We start from the raw sequence: 27,246 nt of genomic DNA on the forward strand, positions 1-27,246 counted from the left end.
TACCAAAATATGTCACCTTTAGGAGTTATCTTCCTCTAAGTTAAAGGTGGAATAAAGCTGTGGCCACTTACCCAAGAGATTTTAAACTCACGGACCCCTTGCCATTCTCAACTCATATTCAGACAGAGTGGATGTAATTAAAAAGTCAACAATAGCCAATGGTTCCCACACAGTGATATGGTATTTCGGACAGAGCTTTATGGTGACAATTAAGAAACTCTGCCTTTTTAATGTAAACCACTGTATAATAAACGTTCCAAACAGCTTTCTCCAAGTGGATTTTGTTAGACTTCAAAAAAAAACCAAACAAACAACAACAGCTCTCATAGTAACTACTGGCATAACTAATGCTTTAGTTCTATCATTTCCCTTCGCACATAAGTCACCTCATATTGAACTATGGTCTGGAACAGTCAAATTTGGTTAGATAGGAAAAAAACCACTCCTTTTTTCTAATGGCAATTATAATCCTCCTCATTACAATAAAATCTGTTCGGTGATTAAATTTCAAATCTGAAGGTTCATTTTCTCATTTGCAGACATTTCTTTTCGTTTACAGAAAGGCTTGCTCCCCCTTCCACTGCCCCTCCCGCCTTTGAATGTATTCTTGTTTTGCTCTCTTCTCACTCCCCCCCCCCACAAATCCCTCTCTTTCAAGTGACATTTGCCAACATTACTCTGATTTAAGACCTTTTATCCAACCCGTTGCCTTTTACTTAACTATATTGCTTCCAAACCCATTGGGAACACTGGGCATTATTCATTAGAATTCAAACTGAAGCTGGCTTTAGGCAACGAGCTACGGCTTCTTCAGGGAATGCTTTGCACCATCAGCTGAAATGCTACGAACAGGTTGCACTAGTAAATGACCTCTAAAAATTGACTCTTCCTAGCCAGTGAATGCCTATTTTCTCAATACTCCTATGCTGTGGCAGAGTGGACCAGTTGTACAGTCACAAAACTTAATGGCACAGATTTATCATAACAAAAAAGGACAATCCAATACTACATCAAATGGCATAAAACCAGATAGATGCCTGCCTCATTCCTGAATTTATATCACCATGTAAGGAGAGAGAAGGATAGTCTATGGTTAAAGCACAAGACTAGAAATTATAAAATCTAGAATTTATTTCCAATAGCATGGACTTTTTGGGTGTCCTTGGCCAAGTCACTTGACATCCCAATACCTCATTTACCCATAGAGGTAAAATAGGATGTTCCTGCTTATGGCCCAGGATTGCTGTGATTTTCAGGTTTAGTCAATTAATGCTTGTAAACAGCTTTGATATCCTTGGATAAAAGGGGCTATATTAGTGCAAAGTGTTAGTATTATTTGTAGAATTTACAAAATTCTGTTAACAGCTCAGCAAGGTCACTTAGTCTGACAGCACAGAGAGCAAGAGAGTTAGAAATTAGCATCGTCTAACAAGTTCCCAGCAAACTACATAGCAGCTTTACCCTTAAAATAAAGTATCAACACGTAACAAGCATAAATAGCTCTCTTGACAAGGAGAATCATAAATTTCGCTAGGCCAATTCTACTCTGCATTGCTAGCCCTTCTGACTCATTAATCTGCACTCATATGGCCCATGAACTTAAAAAGAAGAAAGTTCTATAATAAAAATATACCTTATATTTAACATGTATTGTGTCTTAAAAATATAGATAGTATTAGTTATGGCTGATATTATGGCAGCGCCAAGAGACCCCAAGCACAGACCAGGGCTCCACTGTGCAAGGTGCTGTACAAACACGTTACTAAAAGACATGCTCTGCCCCAAGGTGTTTACAACCCAAGTAACAATAAATGTGCCTCTTCAGCTCCCTTCCATAGCGAATAAGGGCAATGATCCCAAATCTCTCTCTCTCACACACACACACACACACACATACACACCCCTTCTAGATTTTCCTTCTGGATTTTTTCCAAATGTATGGCTGTATTTAATAATCCATTTATTCTGGAATTATAGCTCCAAATCCAGAGGCATATCTTGAGTCTTCAGAAGTGCCCAGAGTAGCTTAAATACCACTGGGCTGCTGTGCATGGAGACAAAGTCAGTCCACGAATGGGACAATGCATCCTGCTGTTCATTCAGGAGGTCTCTATAGTAGGTCTCCATGAATCAAGATGAAGGAAGGAAGTGGATGGGTTTGGGACAAGGACAATGTCTTACAGTAGCCAACTTTGTATTTCGAAGATACAGGAAAGACTTCAGATGTCCCAAGTCTTGGCTTCAGCTTCTGGGGGCAAGTGGCTTCTCCTCCTCCATCATACCTGGGAGTTCTCTGTCTCCAGCTCTGGGTGCTGCAAAGAACCAGCACCTCAGGCGCTGGGTCAAGTAGCCACTTCAGTTCCTGTTCAGATTCTGCACAGGCACCGGGAGCTGAGTCAGAGGCTACGGTTGCACCTTCTGCTGCAGTGCTGTGCTCTGCCAGGTGTGGGGGCTAAAACTGAGGGCTACCAGGCCAAATTTGAGTGGTGTTGCGATCGTGTGCACCAGGTCACATTGCAACCAATGGTACTTTGCACAATGAGGTGCCAGAGTACCACTCCGCCCTGGAATTCAGCTTCCAGAGCGACAATTCTGGACTGCTCCAACAGTACCAACAGATAAAAAGGCATCCCACGCTGATTTAGGATGGGATAAGCAATTTTTTATTTAAATAAGGGACACCCCTTATAAAATGGGAGTGCTGACAACCCTAATGATGCCACCACCCTCCCACCCCACACACACATAGCAAATCTCCGTGGCCACAACTGTGCATGAAAGAGATTGGACGCCACCTCCGCTGCTCGCTCCCTATGTTCACTTGTAGCTGGACACCACCTGGCTCCATGAAGCGACCTTGCTTCCAAGTAGAGAAGTGACGGTTCTGTGCCTCACATTCCCTGTGCAACATTTACATGGGCAAAGATATTTAATGCTAAGGATTGCACCCGTAGTGACAAGTACTTGAAAAAAAGAGAAAAAAAACTCTGCATATATCAGGCTTTACGTGTTTAAGATGAGCCTCTCACAGAAATACTTGCCTGCAACTATTGCTGAGTATTTCTACATTCATGTTTCCAAGCAATTGTAGAGACTTTGGGACAGATTTTCAGAGTGTTCAGCTCCCAACAGCTCTCCTTGAGAACACCACAAGCAGCTAAGCGCTTGTGAAAGTCTGGCCATTTCTTTTAGGGGTCTAAATGGGAGCTGAACACTTCAGAAAATCCGGCCACTTATGTGCTCTGAATATAATAAAAAAAAAATGTGTTTCCAGCATTGTCGATATAATGTATTTTCAAATGTTGGAAATCAGTTTATGAATTTTATGTAGGCCATTGAGAACACACACAGCACCTGTACTGGACCAGAGTGGGAATAATAGAAGAGAAAAAACGATACAACATTTAGCAGTTCTCCCATATTCACTTTGTAATAATAGAAAACAGCATTGTAAAGCTCGGTGTAACAAATCACAGTCCACAATTCATTCTTTTCTTATATAGGTACTTCTTGCCATTTGTCAATATGAGCTTTTAATTCACCATTGAAATAAGGGCCTAAACGCAATAATGGTAATCTACATTTCTTTTCTCTATACATTTATCCAATCATACTGGTAAGCCATAGAATCCTGTGTCTCTACAGCTATTAAGACCGGAGGTCTAAGTCTCCTCTGATTTAATTACCAGACCATCAAAATTCCTTACAGGCAACAGCAAGTTCTAGTCAAAGCCCCATTGCATGTATTTAGATTTTTAATTTTCTTACAGAATGATGCGCTTCAAACTGGAGCTAGCCCATCTGTTCCCCTCATTTTCACCACAGCATAGTTTCCCAATTTGTCATGTAAACAGTTGAAAATTAATAAGAATTAAGAGCTGCCAATTCCAACAGAGTAAGGGGCTTTCTATGCATATACAACGGTGGCACCAGTTGAACAAAGTTTACTTGAAAAGCAAGTGGCAACAGTGCTTGTTTCTACCGCTCCTGTCTTTCATCTTTAAAACACTTTACAAAACATCAGCTAGTTAATCTTCTATTGAGGTGGAATAATAATTATAGACTAATCAAGATGTAACAGCAATTACATGGTGCAAAATTTGAAACACTAGTGGGCAAGCCAGTACGAATTTCAGTCCACAATAATTCTTAAAACAGCTCTGAGGTGCCAAGGAGCAAATCATTTTAATTTAGTAAGTGAGGTCAATCCCACTATTACAATATTAATAAAAAAACAATTTTGGGCTAGATTGTGCCCTGCTGTTCAGCACAACACTGGAAAGAGTGCAGCAAGATCAGGCCAGGGCATATGTTTCCCACACATAGTATTTTCCACACAAGGATTTCAAAGCATTTTACAAACTTTAATGAATTAAGCTCCTCAGCACCTCTGTGAGGTAAATTGGCATTACTCAGCTAAACTCATCCCTGCTGTAGAAGGGTGCACTTCCATGTACTTCAATAGAATAGGACCTACTCATTCCAGTGCTGAATTTAGCTCATTATGCCCATTTTACATAGGGGGAAGCTGAGGCCTAATAAGGTTTGTCTCAGAGCTGTGAACAGTTTTCAGAGATCCTGACATGTTCCATGTGATTTAACCACCAGACTATCCTACCTCTGAGGCCAATGCTTCAATCAGAGAGGCCAGCTAAGAATACATCAATACTAATTGTTCTAGAGCTGCAAAAACTTCAAATGCTTATCCTGTATTTATTTTCAGATCACTCCTGCAGTCATCTTTTGTACAAAATTACCTTAGTAAATTAATGGGATTCTTGCATGTAAAAAGTGTCATAGTCTTAACTCCATCTCTATCTCTATTGGAAAAGTGACATCAAGCAGGTTACTTGGTGAATGCAATTACCAGGCATTAGGATATGCCATCATGTGCATTTCAAACAGACCATATTCATTGGCCCCTTTGTTTTCTTCAAGGGAATATTGTAGGGTTGCTAACTTTCTACTCACACAAAAACCAAACACCCTTGCCCCACCCCTCTTCTGAGGCCTGACCCCCACCCCACCCCTTCTCTGAGGCCTGACCCCCACTCACTCCACACACTCCCCTTGCTCTCCCCACCCTCACTCGCTCATTTTCACCGGGCTGGCTCAGGGGATTAGGGTGTGGGCTCCGGCTGGGGGTGCAGCTCCAGGGCGGGGGACAGGAATGAGAAGTTCACGATGCAGGAGGGGGCTGCAGGCTGAGGCAGTGGGTTGGGATGTGAGAGGGGGTGAGAACTCTGCCTGGGGCTGCAGGGTCTGAGGTGGCACCAGGGATGAGGGGTTTAGAGTGCAGGAGGGGGCTCCAGGCTGGGGGGACAGAGCCGAGGGGTTCAGAGTATGAGAGGGGGTTCTGGGCTGAGACAGAGGGTTGGGGTGTGGGAGAGGGTATGGGCTCTGGGATGGGGGGGCCGGGTTCCAGGGTGGGGCCAGAAATGAGGGATTCACGGTGCGGGAGGCGACTCCGGGATGGGGCTGGGGTTGGCATGTGGGGGGGACGCCACTGATGGCTCTAGCTGCGGGTGCAGGGCCTGGTGTGAGGCGGGAATGAAGGATTTGAGGTTTAGGAGGTGACTCTGGGCTTGGGGTGCAGGCAGATGTGAGGGCTCTGGCTGGGGTGCAGGCTCTGCGGTGGGGCAGGGGAGGAGGGGTTTGGGTGCAGGAGAGTGCTCCGAGCTGGGACTGAGGGGTTTGGAGGGCGGGAGGGGGATCAGGGCTGGGGTGCAGGGGGTGCAGGATCTGGGGTGGAGCGGGGGAGGAGGGGTTTGGGTGCAGGAGTGCTCCAAGCTGGGACTGAGGGGTTCGGAGGGCAGGAGGGGGATCAGGGCTGAGGCACAGCTGCGGGAGGGGGTCACGGGTGCAGGTTCCAGATGGCACCTACCTCAGGCGGCTCCCGGAAGTAGTGGAATGATTCCCTTCCGGCTCTTTGGCATGGGGCGGCCAGGTGGCTCTGTGCAATTCCCTGACTGCAGGCACCGGATGTGCAGCTCCCATTGGCCAATGGGAGCTGCACATCCGGTGCTTGGGGTGGAGGCAGCGTGCAGAGCCCCCTGGCTGCCCCTACACGTAGGAGCTAGAGTGGGAACATGCCACTGCTTCTGGGAGCCGCAGGGAGTCAGCCTTAGCCCCCCTGCACTGCTGATGGGACTTTTAATGGCCTGGTCAGCAGTGCTGACCGGAGCCGCTAGGGTCCCTTTTCAACCAGGCGTTCCAGTCAAACACCAGACACTTGGCAACCCTAGGATATTGGGAAATAAAGCAAGCATAAAACATATTTACAGTATCATTACAATTTGAATTCAATAATATCCCCCAAAATACCTAGTAATTTGGTTTTAAACTGTTCTTGGATGAATCCAAACTGTGCAGGTTGCATAGTCCTATCATATTTTAGTCATGTACTGGTTCAGAAATACTATACTATGAAACTTACAGGAGACTACAGCACTTACTGGGACAAAACAGCTCTCAACTATATGCACAGATTACAATGGGCTGTTCAGGCAGTCTTTAACTCCGTTTCTCTAAAAATATATAGGACAAATTATACTGTTTATCTGTAGTGTTAGGGTTTTTTTTTATTATTATTATTACACACCTGGGACCATACTCTTTACCAGTATAAATCAGTGTAAGCTGCATTAACTTCAATAGGGTGCACCAGTTTATACCATCTTCAACATGCAGATTGAGATTTTCAAAAGATATAAAGGCATCTAAAAATGCAGATAATCACGTAGGCCCAGAGCCTCAAAGATATTAAGTACTTAATTCCTGCTGAAATCAATGGGAGTTAGGCATCCTGAGGCTATGGACTCCTGGAGTTTTTCAAAAGCACCTAAGCAAGTTACACCTGTAACACCCCATTGACTTTCAATGAGACTTAGGGCATATCGACACTGCACCGTAGTGTAGACAGGGGAGTGAATCGCAGAGCGCATCAAAAGGTTGTGCGTTAATTGCCCGTGTGGACATTGTTGGTACAAACTAAAAAGCACTTTTCTCTTTCAAACAGGACTACAGTAACATGCATTAGGTACCTTTTAGTTTGCATCAGCAACTGCCAGTTAGAGCATATCTCTTTGGGGGTGCTCTGCAATTCACACTCCGGTAGTCCTCACTGTGGTGCAGTGTAGACACAGCCTAAGATACCTAACCTGTTTATGCACTTTTGAAAATCCCATTAGGCTCCTATTTGCATCTGTAGGTACCTAAATAGCTTTAAAAACCTGGCCCTTGGCCAGGGGCTCTGGAACAAATTGTACAGTGGGGATGCTGAGAGCCATTGAACCAAACTATAAACCCTGTATATGATGGAAACCATTTCAACCCAGGGGTATGGCAGCACCCTTAGGTCCAGAACCTATGCCCTGACCCCTACAGTCTTGAGATTGCATCTGTGTTGCAAGGTGGACTTCACTGTATAACACAAAGTCCCTGTGGGAAAAGCTCTTCCTGTCAGGACTAGTGGAATTCTAAGGCTCCACTATTGTATGCTATAACTTGAGCTTTGGAAATAAACTCTCTCATGTCAGGATATGAATTCATCAGGACAAAAAGATGTTCCTGATTTAGGCCTGGCTAGCCCAGTAGCCAACTCCTCGTGAGAAGTCTGACATTTGAATCCAGACACGCTATCATTAAGGTTTGTTTGGTTTTTATTTTAATGTAATTAATAGAGTTTGAACTTAATATCCATGTCCCTGTTAAGTTTTTATGTCTCTGCACGGTGATTACTTCTTAAATTTCACAACAGCTCTTCGCAAACCAGACTTCTCCACGGAGATCAGCTGTATAGGCCAAGCAGGAAACACACACACACACAAAATTAAAATCTAATGCCTAAATGATCACTTTTGCGTTAATTAGATTTTGCTGTGACTATGAGCTAAGTCGCTAGCAAGACTGTAGGCTGAGATTTTGATTTAAAGCTGTAGCTAATGTGTTTCATTGCCAGATTTGCTCATAGTCAAAGCTAATTATCCCAATTATGCTTACATGATTTTTGAAACAAACAAAAAAAGGTGTTAAAAAGACAGCGTATGGAAGACTGTTTTTTTAATATATCAACAATTTAAAATCTAGATTTTCTGTGGTACAGAAAAGCAAGTAATTAGCAAGTGAAATAAGAGTGATACAGTTAAGCAAATATCCCATTTTCAAGGCCCATTGGGAAATATTACATGGAATAAAAGGCTCCTACACACATATCCACTGGTGTCCTAGATGTGGAACAATCACCTTTCATTAATGAATATTTTTCCTCAGGATGTTTTAAAAACATACTTTTAAAAATTTGCAAGATTTTTCAGGATTTTTTAAATGGAAAACCAAAAGCTGCAGTATCTTGATTTGTTTCATTTTTCTCCCCACTTGTAATTTCTTAACCCTTTCCTCCCTTCTTTTTACTTGGTCCATTTTGCCTCCAGAAAAGAAGAGAATGGTGGTAACAGAGAAAAGAAGGGAACATTGAATACTGAAAATATTTCTATTTTCATTAAAAAAAACACAGAAAACTTCAAAAGAAACAGCATTTTCTCATGAAGAATGCATTTGAAAGAAGGCCTTTTTTCAATCCCAAAAGCAGTTTTTTGAATGAAAACTTTCAACCAGCTCTGTTCATTGGTTTATTCCTTATCTCTTCCTTATGCTCTTGTTTTAGGCCCTGATCTTGCAATGAGCTCAACTGAAGTCAAACAGGATCCATGCAGGCACAGGCATCTGCAAACCTGCTGCTCCTTGCATATGAGGTACTTGATGCAGACATCATCTCGTGTCAGGTGTCCTCCCTCTCCTGTTTCAAATCACCCTTCAAAACCCACTGCTTAAAACGGAGAGGAGTTTCCCTCTACTTTCCCTGGCTTGGGTAAACCATGTCCACATCGCTCCCACTCTGCCTAAAATGGTAAGGTGGCAGCTCCTCCTCCTGTTTCAATCTACATTAGCCACTCACCATAGGGTTATAGTTGGAGGTCAGTGCTGCTTCCTTCCCTTCCCACATTTAGATCCTAAACCTCACAGGGAATGCTCTGTGGAGACCGGGCAGTTTAAGAGGAACGATACCACAGCAGCAGATAACTACTAACCCCTTTCCATGAGTGAAGATCATTTGTAGGTCTGGTACAAAAAACCTGTTAAAACTGATTTTTGTTGTTTGTTTTTTTTACCAGAAATTGGAGTTTTGACTAAGATAAAATTGAGGCGAAAGTGTCAGCTCGCCATTGAAAATTTAGAATTTTCATCTAAGAAAAATAAACACCCTCAAAACAAAACAAAATTTTGTTTTGGAAATCTCACCGCTGTGCATTATGGGAGTTGTCTCTCTGGTGCCTCCCGTTCTCCCCTGGTGATGCACCACAGGCAAGGACTCCGATGATGGCCCCAGTATCTCAGGAAGAAAAGAGACAGTGGCGCATTACATCCAGGGGCCTAGCCCACAGGAGAAAACCGGAGTATGCGGCGCTGAACTAGAACTCCCATGAGGCATTACTGGCAGCATTTACAAATTGAAATTTTCAGTTTTCAGCCAACATTTTTCACTTTTAGATTTTTTTTCCCCTCTGGAAAATTTTGACAAAAGTGAAATTATTTTTTAGTTAAAGTTTTCCATTAAACCCCCCTCCCCCGATTTCCCAACCAGCTCTATTAATCTTTAAGACCTTTAGAACATCTAAAATAATTAGCTTTGAGGAGAGTGGCAATGCTGTATCACTGCGTGATGCCAAGCCCAGTTACGTATAAAACCATTTTGTAGGTAAAGTAAAATATTGGTTTCTCTCAGCTATGTAACAAGCTGAAACCAGATTCCTTTTATCAGATTCCTTTTGGATAGCCTGTACATACTGCAATGCCATTCAGTAAGCATAAGGATTTTCAGAGCTATTTTGCATACAGGATATAGTCTATTTATATATCATATTTACAGTTGGATTAATTTTTCAACCATATGCAGTAAAGTCATTCCTCCCACTCCACTTAAAGAAAATACCCATCTGAGGTAATGTTTTTTGCCATGTAACTTAGCCCGTTCCAGACCATGTGACTGATCAACACCCCCATGGATAAAACGTATGCTCTGAGTGACTTCCTCAAACTATGCTGAAGGTTGCATATGTATGGATTGCTTATCCTGTAACCTGACAGGGTCAACGTTGCCATTCTAATTTCGCTAAAGAAGCGATCTGCTCTCTTTAGAGTGGGGAGCCACCATCTTAATGCTAATATTTGAATGGCAGAGTCTATACCACATCTCAGCAATAACCTACGCACACAATTTTTTAATGAACCTCCAGCAAATCAGACAGATGTGATGATAGAGGACTATATAAAAGCTTATGGAGGAAAAAAAGAAAAGAAAAGCTCGTTTTAATTCTTTAAGTGCTTCTAAATGCTGCAAATGTAAGCTTCTAATATAAAGTGGAGGCCTCCGGGCATATGGGAATTTTTAAATATGTCATAAAAAGACCTAAACGCATACATTAATTTTTAATAACGTTATTAATGGGCTTGCATTTCCAAACACAACCTTACAAAATACCTCTTGTGAAGCAACGTAAAAACCTTCTCCTGAGGTTTGTTAATTTCTTAGACTGCTTTAAAAAAATAAAAGGTAGGCACCAAAGCGTTTATAAAAATTATAAAGATGTTTCTTTTTTTAAAAAGACACAGCCACATTATTACTTCAGAATTGACATGGAATTCTATTTCCCATGGTTGTTATATCTCCTGTAATTTAATAAACATATGAGTTAGGATATTGTGAAACTATTATGGTCAAGAGTCTCCGCTCTGATCTACCTTGGGGATCCTTTGGTTTATTTTGCATGTCAGCCTCCCATTCTCATCACTGGGAAGTCTGAGCCCAGAATGAATGCAGGATATGTCTTGAGAGCTTCCTAACACACTGCCACAGTTGCAGTCAGTGGAGGTGCCTGTGCTGAAGCCCAATTGATATAAGAGAAAGTGGACAGCTGGTGTTCGCAGTTGGAGCTCCAAGCCTTTGGAATTCACTTCTTCCCCATGTACATAACAGCCCAAGTTTGTCGGCCTTCATTGTACTTCTTTCTTAGCAGTGAGGTGGTGGGTATTGAGTAGAGCTGAGGGTGATGGTGTCAGACTCTGTGGAGTGTGTATGTATTGGGGAGGCGTCAATTAATTGCTATTATATTTATGTTGTCACTAGGGTTTTTGATTTGCTTGGGAGGAACTGACGGGGCTCTGTATTGACTGAGTAAATGTTTAAGCGATGGTCAAGAGTGCCCAGGGTGTTGGATGGGAGTTGTTTTACTGTAGCTCATGAAAATCCAAATACATAAATAAATGTAGTTTAAACACATATTGGCAAAATTCTCTTCATTTGCTGATGAGGGCAGCACTTCATTTAACAAAATTGGCTCTTTCAGGTACGTGTTCCCTGATCTTAGTCATCTCACCTGTTTTACCGGCCACTATTCTAAACTTTGTCCATTCAAACTTTAGTTGAGTTCTGTAATTCTTTTAGCTTTCACGCTTTAAAGAGAAGGTCTGACGCAGTTAACGACGACCAAAGTTGTTGTTTACAGCCCCAAATAGGATTGGATTAGTTAAACCTTAGCTGCCTTTCTTGATTTTCTTCATTCTCACTATACACGGGAAAATAATTTGGTTGAATGAAATCTGGCAAGCATTCTTCTACCTTCATAATCCACCACTGCAATGCCCAAATGATCAAACCGATTGTTTTCCATCTCCATTAACTACTGCTACTAAAGATACTTCCCTATTAAATATGATACTGGACCAGAGCAAATGAACTCATGTCTGTTTTTAAACCACTTGGCTTTGAGGGTCTGATAGCAATTAAAGTCCATCCACTGATGTTTTCTTCTTTTTATTCAAATTTCTTTTTATTCCAAGGCATTTCATTATCCAGCATGCAAACCATAAATGCAGGGTGCACAAGATTATGTATCTATTACATGAGCTAAATTAAACACAAATTCAATCCCCTGAGGGCTATGGAGGGATAATATGAGAGTATAATGATTGAGGATTTTTACAGTCCCAGTCTTCTAACTGCATGTGGCTGTGAATTTTCTGTACAGAACAAGTAGTGATTATGCCTGCCGTTTTTCCATACCATCATTTCAAATAGGCAACTGCGTATTGGCATCTAGGAAGGATTTGGATCGCCCAGCACTTTTAAATACATTTCAAAAGTAGTTTTGAAGAAACATTTTTCACCTAACAAGTCAATTTCTAATACCCAGGAGAAATAAATGAGACTCTAAGGCTAATGACATCTGCTGAAGTTCCAAAGGCATCTTGGGCTTAGCAAAGAAATATCACTGCTCTGAAGGAGCATTCCATCTGGTTATGCCATACCCACCACACTGGTATCTAGGCACCTATGCGCTGATACAGTGGCAGGTTCTGACCATCAGTCAGCCCCAGTGGCGGTTTAAAGGGATGGAGGGTTAAAAAGTCTTCTCCCAGGACGGCAGCCTGGTTTGTGTGTAAACATGGGAGAAAAAAGTTGCGTTCTGAACAACGTAAAAATGCAGTGCTAGGGGGCGTGAGGATAAGACTTCTCTGGCACACTCTGATGGGAGAAGATCTTTCCATTTCTTCAAGAGAGAAAAGACTCAGCCCCAGAGTTATCAGTCTCCCACTCATGCTTGCTACACAGGAGAATTTCTACAGACATGGAGCTGTTGAAGCTCCTGTGAGTGACCTTGACCTACATAAGACTATCTTTCCCCAAGTATGGAGAATATACAGTGGGGAAGGAATTCAGGAGCTCCAACACTCACTGCTGGGATACAGAGTTATTCTTTGCTTTGTGGCAGGTCAAACTTTTCCCTGAATAGGTTTTCCTTCTAGGAGTTGCATGGTCCAGAAGGCGATGGATATTTTCTTCCAGACTGGGCCACCGGTGTGTAGTTATTTTTATTTGTATTGTGGTAGAAGTTAAGTAAACCAGATCCTGCAAAAACTTATGCATGTGCTTAGCTTTATGCATGTAAGTAGTGCCATTGAAATCAACAGGGTGATTTATGTCTGAGACATTAAACACGTTCATAAATCTTTGCAGATCTGGAGCCTAAGACTGTGCTTCTTGAAACTGTTTGTTGGCCAAGGTAAATTATGTTGAATGATTTGGTGACAGTTTTGTTATATTATGTTGCATGGATATGTCATCTCAAGTTGAGTTAATCAGACTTGCTTTACCCGTATTGCATGTGTTTGTTTACTATATTTTATGTATGCTTTATTTCATGTGAGTAGAAAAATACTAGGTTATGCACGATTCCCGGGTGTCAATAAACGTCAGGTGCCGAAACTGAATTGTTTATTGAGTTCAGTAATGGGAATTGCTCACCACTAACATCAGTTATTGACTTTCAAAAACAACTATTTTGTAACTAGTTACAATTAATTGATACCATGGAAGTCAAACTAAAAAAAAAAAAACCGTCCACCACAACATTAGCATACTAAGGTTTCCCACTAGCAGTTCATGAAGGAACAGTCAATTGGATTATTTTTCAGGCTTAGCCATTAGCATTTGGAAAACCTTTTTTGTTCAAACCTGATAGCTAAGGTGAGCTGAAACATGTTAGCTACTGTACTTTTTCAAAGGGTGTACCGTAGCACCTATTCCCACCCCCCAAACCCCGGAAAAGTACATTCCAGCATTCAACTTGGAAGTCTCGGCTCTCTGAGCTAAGAGGTGAAAACATTATCTAACTTTACTGAGTTAAGAATTTGAGAGTTATTTATAGAAGTTGGTTTGAGAGGCAAAGTTCGAATCTAGAATCAAAATATTCTGAATTTTGAGGGCTGGGCATTTCAGACCCCACCCAGTTCAGACAAAAACATACCCATTAGAGAAAGCATTTAAAAGCAACTGTAAAAGCAGCACTGTTTGCAATTGGGAAGGCTGAATTATGAAAGGCATTTGAAAAGGTGAAACAATATTTAAAAACCCGATTTAAGGCAGATTTCCTGCTTATTTTAAGGGCACAAAGACAATAAAACAGGTGTGATGTACTCCTCATTAGCTAGCAGTCTAATTGAATGGTTGCTAGGCCCCCAACTTCCACCGACTATTTCTGTCTGCACTGGAGGATCCAAACTTGCAATGCAACTATGGCTGCAGTGCACATAAAAGGACTGTTAAGTTATTCATGTAATGCTGCTCAGAATTACACCAGGATCAAAAGCCACAGCCCTTGGAAATGAACATTTAAAATGAACATACTTAGTTCTTTTTCCATAGCATAAGATGGAAATAAGATTAATCTTGAACGAAGCTCTGAATGAATTAATATGTCAATAAATTAATGGGGTTATTAAAGATGTAGTTTTATGTGGGCCAAATTCCACTCTGAGCGCCACTAGTGTAATTCAGCTGAAATCAATGGGCTGCAGGGTGGTACTTCAAGAAGAATTTGGCCCCATGTGGGAGCTATTGGATGACATTAAGAAAAGGAACCTTTACAGGTTGTCATCAAACAGACCTTTTTGATTGTGAGCTGTTTAAAACCACAGAAAGGCCTTGAAAAGAAATGGTGGGAGCCCAATTCCTGAAGATTGCTAAACCAAGAATAGAAAAAAATACTAAATCACATAAAGGAGGAAATATAGCGTTTCACGGGCTAAGGGACAGACCGGCTGACTGAAAGAGAGAGAACCAGAGGTGAGGGAATTTGTATTAATTTTCCCATAGGTATTTCCCAGGAAATCTATTTAATGCTTATTGTCCCCAAAGTCTGGCATATATTTAATATAGTCCTTTGAACCTCCAGGCCTCACATTACATCACTAACTCACATCCCAAGCCTTGACACAGAGAGGCTGCAAGGCACTTTAGTTGGTTTCCAGATGCAAAGAGGTGAATCACCAGTCAACCAAACTGACTTACAATGAGCAAGATATTTCTGAATGTAGGAGCCAATCTGATTGCTGCCTGGTAATATTGGTGTTCATCTTCCCTTTGGTTGATGGTGCACATAGAGATAGGGAACTTTTCTCCACTCAAGACAGTATACTCTTTCTGATTAGGCCTAATAGGGTTTTTGCAAGAACTGGGAAGAACACTATCAGTCATGTTGACTGTTGTGACCAGGCCAGGTCTGTTTTCCATGGAAGGAACAGTGTTCTGAGACCTCAATGAATCATTGTGACCTACCAGCTGGATGCTGTGCTCTACCTTTATAAAGAATTGGGAAGGTCCCTTCAAAATAAATATCTGATTCTTTGCATTCACCAGTTGTGGATGTGGAGAATGTACAATTGGAGCTAGGTCTCTGCCAACCGTTGAGATAGGGTGAGATGCAGAGGGATACTCTGAATTACCGGTTAGATATCATATGAGCTCTGGATCACTGAAGTATACCTATGTATGAGTTCAGAATTCCCAGTGGATACCAGTAACGACTGGATTTTTATTTCTGTAACACCACTTGTTTTCCAGTATTGACCATCTTCTATTAAAATTCTTCTGAGATGAGTCCTTATGCCTGACAGTATTCATTCTCAGCCCAGGCCTGCAATATAGTAGACCTGAATTTGACAGTCTAAGCCCTCACCCTCTCATGCCACCAGACACTGTTCAGGGAGTAGTCTACATCATTCTCAACCATAGTTCAGAGTCTTGAGTGAAGCAATTGACTGTCACCATTTACTGTGTGTGTGCCATGTAGCTAGGTTTTTCTTACATATTTGCCACTATTGTACCTTAATGGAGCTACCACAGCAAAGAGGAGGAGATATCTTAATAAGGAGGAAAGGACACACTAAAATGCAGCATTGGGTTTGATACCACAGAGAGCCCATGACCAGGTAGATGGGACACTGTCCTAAAAATAGAAGCAGCAGCTAAATGAGATAGGTGTGATCTTAGAAACAGAAGACATTGAGTCCAAGAGAGGTATAAGCAGAAGAATAAACCTTAAGCAATTAAGAATTTGTTTCCATGCATGCTTGCAATACAAGAGCAGAACCGAGGAGGAAAAAATGATGACAACACATCAGCTGCATTTAATTCTTTATAAAATATTCTGAGAGTATTCAGTGAGGCATCAGCAGCTATTTGAGTTCTATAATAGTATCTACGGGCATGAAATGTCACCAAGCTGATTACCATTCTTAAAGGCATGTTTTGTTAAACTTCACAGATGACAGGTTCATATTTCTATTAGTGAAAGGGTATAAAAACCTGTATTCTCATTTTATACCATTTTAACAGATATCTAAAAAACCCAGGAAGATTTAACATTTGCAGTTTAGCAGGTTGGTCATTGTTATACCAACGTAGGGACATCTTGCATACTGACATTGGCATTCCAATTCGGAAGACTAAAGGTGTCCTAAAATTGTGAAGTGCTGCAATAACTTCAAATGACTTTATACTGATTCATTCCAAAACCCCAGCCATTTCTAAAATAAAGTGCTTAAGGAAATCGGAGGGCTCCAATTACAGTGGAGGTTTTCTTTAAACATACTGCTTGGGCCCTTATTACTCTCATATTCTGATCCTGTTGGAAATTTGCACTCTAATGATTCTAAATGGATTCCCGCAGTGTAAAGTTACCAGAAATTAGTGCAGCATTTCTTGCTTCATTTTTCGACTACTTTATATGGTTATGAAGCAAGGAACATATTGAACTGATTTCAGTTGGAGCTCAGAGAAGGAAGTTGGCTGAGGACACGGTAGGACACCCTGTTTCAAGGCTGAGCTCTAATGATACATTCTTGCTGTCACAGTAAATGGCTATGCACACAGATTTTTGTCTGGTTGGACATTTGGCTGCAGGTAAACATTCAAAAAGAGGTTTCCAAACCTCAGTTAAAGCCCACAGTTGTTTTCAGCTTTTCCAACCTAATTCTGCTGCATGCACCATTCTGTTCTGCTTTAGAAAAATGTCTCTCTCTGAATTGCTGAAACTAAATTTTTATGATCCTCTCGAGTAACTGATGTCTTATGAGATTATTATCTACTTAGGGAGGGTTTGAATCTCTCAGAATGGGCACAGCAAACTGTCGCTTATCTGATTCAGAAAAGCTTTTCCGTGTTTGGAAGGCCTGTTGTGGTTTTTAGTTTTTTCCTTATAGAATTAATGTGCTGCGAGAAGGAAAGAGTCACCCAGGAGGCATTTGAAAGAATGACACAGTGCAAACTGGCATTCGTTTGCTCTGCTGATTGTTCTCAGAGGGTGAAATTCTCTTCATTTTCAGTAAGCCAGAGTAACTTCCATGTGAGTGAAGTACAGGGACGCAAAATCAAATTTGTCCCCAAGATGCAGGGCTACAGCATATGCCTACTTCCCAGGTGGCCACTATTCAAGCCTCTGGACTGGAATACCAGCCACTGCCTCTATAACAATAGGGGAGACGACGTGAGTGAAGTAATATATTTTACTGGACCAACTTCTGTTGGTGAGAGAGACAAACATTCAAGAAGAGCTTGGTGTAAGCTCAGAAGGTTGTCTCTTTCACCGACAGAGGTTGGTCCAATAAAAGTTATTACCTCACCCACCTTGTCTCTCTAATATCCTGGGACCGACTCCACTACAACAACTCTAACACTTGCAAAGGGCCACTGGAATAATATAATTAGCAACAGAATCTTTGCTTAGACACTGTGGAGATGTCTAAGCTAAGATAGAGGCAGAGATCACCAGTCCACCCCCCACCACCTCTCTCTATGCCAGTTTACGCTGGGCTGATAAATAACTATTCTGCATGTTGTATAGAGTCTTCCCCACCTCTACAATCAATCCACCTGTGGGTGTCCCTCTCCCTATCACTGCACAGCTGTGCCATAGAGCTTGGCATGTTGTTCTGCTCCAAGAAGTGACTCTGTGATAACGACATAATGGATTTTGTTAGTTTCTCCCCGACTCAAGAGACAATTTTCTCTGATCATAAAAAAACCAAACATTTTTTATTAAAAGCCTACCTTGCAAACTCAAATGGGATCTGAGAGAGTCAAGCTGGGCTCTTGAATTTCCACACATTTCTACCACCAGCAAAAAACATCAAAAGGGCCACTTCTGGCTTCAGTGGCATCCATGCAGCCAAGTGGAGTTGCAAAGATGTCACTCCATACAGAATTTGATCCTACAACTGGACATTTCTAAAATAGCCCCAGATTTTGGGTGACCAGACAGGGTCACTGACATCAGCTGCAGGTGTAGGTGCTCTATCATCTCTGAAAAGCTGGGTTTCCACAGAAGCATAAAAATCAGAGGCCACTCTCGAAAATGTTAGCCTCAGTTCCCATTTCTGTGAGAGAACTGAAACCCAGCTCTCTCTCGCTCTCTCTCCTTGTGGTGTGTGCCCTGAGGTGGTAATAGGAGTAAAATGCATCAGTCTATTTATCTCTGTTACTGCACTAAGGAGGCAGATTCATTGAGTGAGAAGGTGACAAGTTTCCTTGGTCACTTTTCAGAGCGGAACCACATTCTAAGTGTGTGTCTACCCAGCCAAAGCGGTACACACGCTAGCCTGTCCGAACTAGCCCTGGTAACAGCCATGAAGTCAATGCAGCTCATACCAGCAAGACAAATAAATACCCAGAGTCCATGCTGGACTAGTATTACCCGCCCTGAAGTCTACACTGGGCTCTCTTCACTGCCATTGTTACCTGCACTAGCTGAATCAAGACAGCTTGGGTAGGCTAGCTGGGTGCGGCTTTTTTCTACGTAGACATATCCTAAGTGGTGGGTTGGCCCTTTGCTAGATTCCATACCCAGATTAATTTCATCCCAAGGTCCTGATCCTTCAGTGTGCACCATGCGGGCTGACCCTATTGACTTCAGTGCAGCATACGTGGGCGCAGGAGTCCATTTGCGCACAGCTCATTGCAGGAATTCGGGTCCACCTCTTTTGTTAATGGAGATTCTCTAATGTATAAATGGCTACAACAGAATTACGCCAGAGACTAATTTAGCCTAAGATGTGTAGACATGAGACAGTAGAAATTTTTTCCATTGACACCTTTTTTTCCAAAGGAAAATAGCTTTTATAAGAAAGTAGAAAACAAATCATGCCTGTTTTTGTCAAAAATGTTCATAAACTGTTTTTCTTGTTTTTGGTGAAAATCCCCCCAAATTTGATGAAAATGTGGGGGGACGACATTAATTCCTCTCAAAAATGTTGTACGGGAAAATATATTCTGACCATTTCTAAATAGACTCTATTACCTGTTGTATCAACAAATATAAAGCCACAGAATTCTCTGAAAACACTTTCATAAGATAAGCCACAAATTGCCAAAGGAAATCCCTTTAAATGTATTACAGCCATGCCTTCAAACTCGGAGTAAACTCAATCTTACTTTCCCTATCCAGAGGAGATGGCAAAGGAATAGATTGTGGACTCATTCGGGTGACTTACGTATATATAGCAATTTGCATTGTCCTGCTTTCCATCAACCTACTGTGGCCTAATGCATCCGTCAGCAATGCCGTGTAGCGATTTGCATTTGTTACGCTAACATCAATGTAAAGATATCACACAAAACAAACGCTGGAACCTCTCTTCACCCCTGTTGCCCACCAGCTCCATTAATGGAACCCACACTCCCACTCACACCTATTAAGCTGTCACACTGAAATGAACAAGCTGTTGGAGATACTGTGGGGTGGGTGAAGTTGAAAGGGGTGGGGGAAGTTAAGGCACACATCAAGTCCTCCAGCTTCCTGCCTTTGACGGACCTGCACAATAGTGCACTGTTTGGGGCACCCTTTCATTTCTTTGGTAGACAGGATTGGCTCACGCCCACTGTGGCCTTGTGAAAAGCTTCCAGCAGGAAAAGAATCCAAAAACTTTTTTCAACATATTTTCTTTGCTCAATTAAAGGAGTCACGGGGAGCTACAGTACCTGAATTAGAATCCCACAATTTCAAACTGCCTCCATGTAACTTTCAAGTAAATGCCTCCCAAAACCCCCAAACTCTTTCTAGTCCAGCCAACAAAACATAACCAAACCAAACCTGCACTTTTATTAACTCCACTATAAACGTGGGTTCAGCATCTGCAAGAATATAGCAATGCTCCTTACCTGCAGGTCCATGCTCAGGCTTACAGCTAGGGTTGACAGATATCTGGTTTTCGATCAAAAGACCCAGTTAAAAAGTTACCCTGGTGGCTCCAGTCAGCTCTGTTGACCAGGCCAGTAAAAGTCCGGTTGGTGACACAGTGGGGCTGCAGCTCCCTGCCTGCCCTGGCTCTGCACAGCTCCTGGGAAGTGGCCAGCAAGTCCCTCCAGCTCAGGCCCGGCCATGGGGGCTCTGCATTCTGTCCCCACCCTGAGCGCCGGCTGGGAACCGAGTGGAGCAGAGCCACCTGGCCACCCCTCTGCCTAGGAGCTGGAGTGACGTGATGCCACTTCCTGGGAACCGCCTGAGGTAAGTGTCACCTGGAGCCCGCACCCCACACACCCGCCCATACCCCAATCCCTTGCCCCAACTCAGAACCTCCTCCTGTGCCCAAATTCCTGCCCCTTCCCTGAGCCCCCTTCCACACCCATACCCCCTCATTTCTGGCCCCAGGCTGCATCCCACACCCTCAGCCCAGAACCCATAGCCTCTCCCACACCCCAACCCTCTACCGCAGCCTGGAGACCCCCCACTGCACCTGAAACCCCTCATCCCCATACCCATCCCAGAGCTCACACCCCCAGCCAAAGCCCTCACCCTCTCCTGAACCCCAACCTCCTGCCTCAGCCCACTGAAAATGAGCGAGGGTGGGGGAGAGTGAGCAATGGAGGGAGGGGGATGGAGTGAGTGGGGTTGGGATCTCGGAGAAGGGGTGGGGCAGGAGCAGGGCAAGGATGTTTGGCTTTCTGCATTTAGAAAGTTGGCAACCCTACTTACGGCTCAAGTTTGGTTGCTTAGTTTCAATGGAAATAAAACATAAATCTTAAATGATGACTAGAAAACTGCATTCTAGCAGCATTTCTGAGTTCCTATAATGCACAAGATAAAAATCGGCATATTGGCATTCCGAGCATCCCTGAATCTGAACTCTAATGATAAGCTGGATTTGTTTCAGATTCCTTTGGTCCAAATAGTGCTTGGAATAGTCCAGATAAGATTTTATCAAAGATTATTTCCCTGCAGGGAAAATAAGTCTTTGGGAGAAAAATCTAGCATTGTTTGTGCTAGCAGCAAAATTAAGAAACTTGTAATTCTCACAAGATAATGTCAAAGGGACTTATTCAGAGACACAAAGAGCTGCAGATGGGATTTGGAGCTCAGTATTTGTGGTTTAAAGGTTATCTGGTCTGAAAGCAACTGCACCTTCCTACCTTGTCTTCTTTTTTCCATAGTGCTGGAAGGTGAAACAATCATTTAAAATGCTGTGAGTTCTGTTGCCTAAAGCCTTGATCCTGCAACCAGCTCTGGGGAGGCAGAACCCCTTTGAAGTCAATGGGGTGCCATGCAGGCCTGGCGGTCTGCCCAGCACAGAGTTCAGTGCAAGATGGGAGCCTAAAACAAAGCCGTGGCCCAATTTCCCTGCTTTAGAGTGACAATGGCTGAGTCACGTGCTATGAATAATCAATACATGGAAGTACCTGACCATTAATAGTCGAGATTAGAAAGTGTCTCCTCTGCCTTTCTGCTGTATTTAGGACCCACAGCTCAGGACTATCACACTGCCTGAAGTTTCGTACCAGCTATTCTTTTCCTCACCTCCTATCGAGTTTGATTGAAGTCTATGGGATGGTGGGAAAAAACCCAGCAACCACCACCACTTGTAAAGGATAATATTCCCTGTTAGGTTATATAGGCTTTGAGAGTAGATTGCTACTAAACTTATACTCAACCCCTGTTGATTTAACGCCTATTACATTCCATAGCGCTCTTCCATAAGGGCCTTGATATTGTGTGTTTGGGATCTAAATATTTGCTCCAAGTATTGTATCCAATAACTGACCGGACAAGGCGGCGTAAGTTAATATGAAATGGAACACTAGTTACTACCAGTATATGGGGGGGGGGGGGGAGAGAGAGAGAGAGTGTGTGTGTGTGAGAGAGAGAGAAAGAGAGAGAGAGAGAGAGAAAATCAATAGGTTCCGAATGCGGGGGGGAGTTTTTCTGCTAATCTGCAAACATTTTTGGAGTTATACCACTAGCCTGTTTCAGGAAAAGAGCTTGTAGGGTAAAGAGATGTACAAAAAGCTCTGTACCTTTCAATGAACTTTTGAGTATAGAGTTTGTTCTTTTTGCGAGGTGCTGGTTGGAAGCTTAGTGTTATTGGGCAATCCTGAGAGAGTTGCTATGATTCATGTATTGTTAAATTTAAGTTTATGCAAGGCCAGGTAGATGGGAATCTACCATTTATCTCAAGTCTCCTCCTTGCCTTAATAATGGAGGCACAAGCAGAAACTCAATCTACTTATACCTTGAAGCCAAGTATGAACCTTGACACTTGGCACATGGTCTTTTGGGAAATGTAGTATCATTATTGTGAGCCGCTGTGTTGTTAAACCCTGTTATTTATAATTAGCTACCTTAAAGAATGTAGCCATAGTAAGGGTTTTTTTACTATGAAAGGGAGATAAATCACCAGGTCTGATTGCAGCTAGGAAGTTTGTAATGGAGGTTAGACACCGATAAGGGTAAAGTGAATGCAAATGTAAGTCTGGCTGTCCCAGTAAGTTGTAGGCAAGAGGACTTCACATTTGTTTGTTCTGTAAATTAGCAGTAATTCTCTAGGCTGGGCAGTAATGGTTTATTTCTATATAGTTTTGCTTTTTTGCTTCTTTCCTTTAATTTTTTAAATCCAAGAGTTCCTATAATCCTTCCCTCATTCTTCAGTGCAGTATGGCAACCTCTCGCAGCCACGATGCTTGCCAGAAACACTTGGATGCCACCTTCTCTAAAACTGAATTTTAATCCATTTTCCCACCCAAATAAATAAGCAGCAATATTTTGGAACAACAGAATTGTGGATTGATACATCTTATGTTCAGCTAGCAGCAGCCCTTTCAAAAGGGATTCACAGCATGCTCTCTCTTAGAGCTTTCAGTATTAGGGTGTGCAACAATGGCAATATTTAAACTTGAGATATTTGCCTAGGACGGTGCAGTGAATGGCACTTTCTATGCAAGGATCTCAAAGCACTTTTCAAATATTAGCAGTGGCATGCTGGGATACATTTAGTAAGGCCTGCGATTCTACACTTGCACGCAAGGGGTAGCTGTGCATGCAAGATTACGTTGTGCGGATAAAGCGGTATCCTCCCTGCACGTTCAAGGACTGGATGAAATCGTCCCATGGCCACAGCTGGTAAATAATTTCTGATTCTTGTGGAAATGAATCCTGGAGTATGCGTTGCTCACTCAGACCGCGTGCCACCAAACATTAGTGAATTTAGTTACACAAGAACCCTGTCAAGTGGGTGAATCTTATCGCTTCTTTAAGATTGAGGAAAATGAGGCACAGGGCATTTACCGGTAAGTAGCTAACCCAAGATCACACAAGAAGTCTTTACAAAGCAGGGAATAGAATCCTTGTGATCTGACGGCCAAATCTACACCTTCATCTCAAGTCCACTGCTTGCTGTTAATTAACTTTACCTTCACTCTTTTGGACCTCCGGAACAGTCTTAAGACCAGAGACCCCACTTCCTCAATAGCTATTTAAAATATGATTCACAGGAGGGACCTAAAGATGTGTGGTTCCATATTTTAGCTCCAATTCTCAGTGGGGTCCGCAAGGGCGCAAGGAGTTCTATTGCACGGAATTCACTGCACAACGGGGGGGCTTAGTGTGCTTAGCTGACTTTCATGCCATATCTCCTCAGTTTATGAGTAAAAAGGAGTATTTCCCAACAGCCAGCTCTTCAGACTCAGCCTGAGATCTGACAGTCAAGCTGGGTTCTTCCCATCTAGCACGTCCCACCCAGTCATAGGGGTTCTGCACATCAAATCAGGATCTCTTTCACGGATACCAACGCAACGCCATTGTCTTCAAGTTTTGTCCAATTACCATAAACTAGAGTTGTACTCTAGGGCCTAATTTTGCCTGCTGAACAAACATTACTATCACTGATAAGCAAGATAGAAAGAATCCAGCGCAGTAGAGGGCACATCCCTTTATTTGTCAAATGAGCACAGTCAATAGAAAACTTGGTGAGATGAAATGAATGTAGAATTACTCCATGTCATTTTCAGGGTACAACAACTCTTTAATGTCCTTGAAATACTAAATACTCAGCTAAAAAGGTATATGGCTGGGTTTATCTTTTGCCTTTCACAACACTACATAGCTGGTTTTGTGCATTCCTGTTCAAATTATTAGTCTGATGTTATTCCACTAACAAGGACAAACATTTATCTAATATGCTACATTGACATGAAAGCTGTACTCTAGTGATTCTTTCGATTCCTGAGCATCCCTGTTTCACTCCCAATAAAATTTAGTTCAACATTTTTTTTCTTCTATTCAGGAAAATGTGTCTGCCTGAGAACATTACAGTAAGCTAATAGTAGTTCCCATCTTGTAATAAAACACTTGTTCTAACTTATATCTCCTGCAGGACCCTTTTCTTCAAAACGTAATATGCTCATCAGGTTTTGAATATATTTTCATTCCTGTATAATGCACAGTAGTATAACAAAATATTAGTCTATAGCTAGAAAGGTGCCAAGATCTTTCTAAGACTAAATGTACTAGAAAGCACACAAGAACAGTAAATGATTGCAGCATCTTATCTTTTTTTCTACCTCCTAATGCATTTATTACCATCATTATCCTCATTTCACTATACACAAATCTTTCTATCAAGCAGTGACAAATTTGGCCTATTGTCTCTGCTTCGTCGCTATACTGTTTTGTTTCTTTACTCTAGTTGGTATCCCTCAATTTTAAATAGTAATCTAGAATTTCACCACATCATTATGGGCTTCTCTTATTGACTTTCTATGACCGGGTGCCTGACCAATACTTGTTCTGGCAACAAAATGTGTAGCTTTACATGAAATCAACCTAATCTCTAAACAATTGTTTCTTTCAAATAACAGTGGGATGAACAATGCTTTCTTGTTTCATTGGTCACATGGTATTGCTATCTTTATTATTACTTTTTGTCGGTCCATTACTATCAAAGTCACCTACTGTAGTTTCCTCTCATCTCTCAGTCATCTGATAATGTTCGTAGTAATGGAACTATGATGCTTGGACAACAACAATACCCTATTACTTACCAATCTGTCTCACTGGAACAGCTTTCTTACTTATTAGTGCTTCAGATCTCATCCTCTAACATTATGGTGCAATGTGCAGCCACTTTTCTACCAAAATATTAAAAGGCTTTTTCCCCACCTAAGATTCTGAACCTCTAGATGCCCATTTTTATTATTCTCTATGAGTCCTATGATAACTAGAGCATGCTATCAACAGGAAAAATGGCCTCATGGTGAATGGACTGCATTGTGTCGCAGGCAATCTAGGTTCATTTCCCAGCTGTGCACGGGCTTCCAATGTCACCTTGCACAAATCACTTCACCGCACTGTGCCTCAATTCCCCATCCGTGAATGGGGATAATTATACTTCCTTTCTCACACCCTTTTTCTGTCTTTTCCATTCAAATGGTAAGCTCTTTTGGGCAGGGACTGTATCTTTAAGCGTACAGCAGAACCTCAGAGTTACGAACACCAGAGTTATGAACTGACCGGCCAATCACACACCTGATTTAGAACTGGAAGCATGCAATTAGGCAGCAGCAGAGAAAACCAAAAGGCAAATACAGTAGAGTACTGTGTTAATATATACAACTTCAGAAATAAAGGGAAAGCTTAAAAAAGATTGGATAAGGTTTCTGGGCTTGTTTCATTTAAATCAAGATGGTTAAAAGCAGCATTTTTCTTCAGCGTAGTAAAGTTTCAAAGCTGTAGTAGGTCAACATTCACTTGTAAATTTCTGAAGAACCACCATAAGGTTTTGTTCAGAGTTACAAACATCTCAGAGTTACGAACAACCTCCATTTCCGAGGTGTTTGTAACTCTGAGGTTCTACTGTATGTGCAATACCTAGTGCTGTGGGATTCCAAATTCTCCTGGGCCCTTTAAGTAGTAACTGTTACTATAAATAATTAATCATAGTTGTCCAGACGCTCAGCTAGTGTAAATCAACACAATTCTCAATGAAGTCAATGGGCCAGATTCCCAGTGGCTATAAACTGGTGTAGCTTCACTGAAGTCACTGAAGCTATGCTGACCTACACTTGTTAAGGATCTAGACCAACATTTCCCTACTAATCATTTGTTTTCTCTGCCCCATCAGATTGCTCTCATTTATTCACTGGCAATATACTACTCCTAATGTTGACATTTTCACATATTATCTACTGGAGCCATTTATAATATTGTCTCTTCCCTTTGCCAGCCTCAATGATTCAGTGCAGCAGAAGGGTTAAAGTCAAAACCCTGCCATTCAGCAGCTGGGATATGAACGGTTCTACCAAAACGTTCTGTAGTCTAAGGCACTGGTACAACCTGACCCTGAAAATATTATTGATATGGAAATGAGTATAATTAGCAGCATAAATGATGCGTTATTTATGATTCAAGTCAACGTGGTAAATCACCAATAGTTCACTATCATTACCATGCAAATAGAAGGAGGTGGTTAATGGGCCCGTTGTTAAAAATAGACCACTTGCTTCTTCATGTGGAAATGAAAGGCAAGGGTTTGAGTTAAAGGCAGAGATAGGATAGTTCATCATATTATCATTCCAGAGTCTTGGAAGTGGAAAACCCGAGACTCCATACCACAAAGGATTGTCAACTTGGCGTGTTATGCGTGTTATCATAGGATCACCAACATTAAAGTTAGATGTCCTCCAGTTCACCTCCATGATAGTAATGGATAGTTCCCTATGGTGTTTCACATAATATATTATGGGAAAATATTTAAGGAACTATATGGAAAAATAACATAGAGGCCCCAATTGAGAATAACACTTAAGCAAAATCCCAACTCTAAGCTTAAGATCATCAGACTTAAGCACATGTGTAAAGTTAAGTGTGGGCTTCAGTGCTGTAGTGAATGGGGGGCTTTCTGAGTCAGGGACTGAGTGTTGTGCCTCCTCTTTTCTTGTAAATTCTTCCCTGATGTCATTCTTTCATTTCAACAGAGTTGTGCTAGGGATGAATTTGACCCTCTGTGTTAGTCACCTCAAGAACTGGACCTTATACAAATAATCAGTTCAACGTCAAGGTCCCCATCTTTACTCTACTATCAGAG

General features: G+C 42.0%; 1 protein-coding gene across 1 annotated transcript in view; it reads right to left on the reverse strand.

The window, feature by feature from the left end:
• The window catches only part of ERBB4 (erb-b2 receptor tyrosine kinase 4), a 981,920-nt gene that overhangs the window by 857,298 nt on the left and 97,376 nt on the right, over positions 1 to 27,246 (reverse strand). The gene's annotated exons all lie outside the window — the stretch shown is intronic.

Source organism: Mauremys mutica, chromosome 10 (genome assembly GCF_020497125.1).
Source record: "Mauremys mutica isolate MM-2020 ecotype Southern chromosome 10, ASM2049712v1, whole genome shotgun sequence".
Taxonomy (NCBI): Eukaryota; Metazoa; Chordata; order Testudines; family Geoemydidae; genus Mauremys; species Mauremys mutica.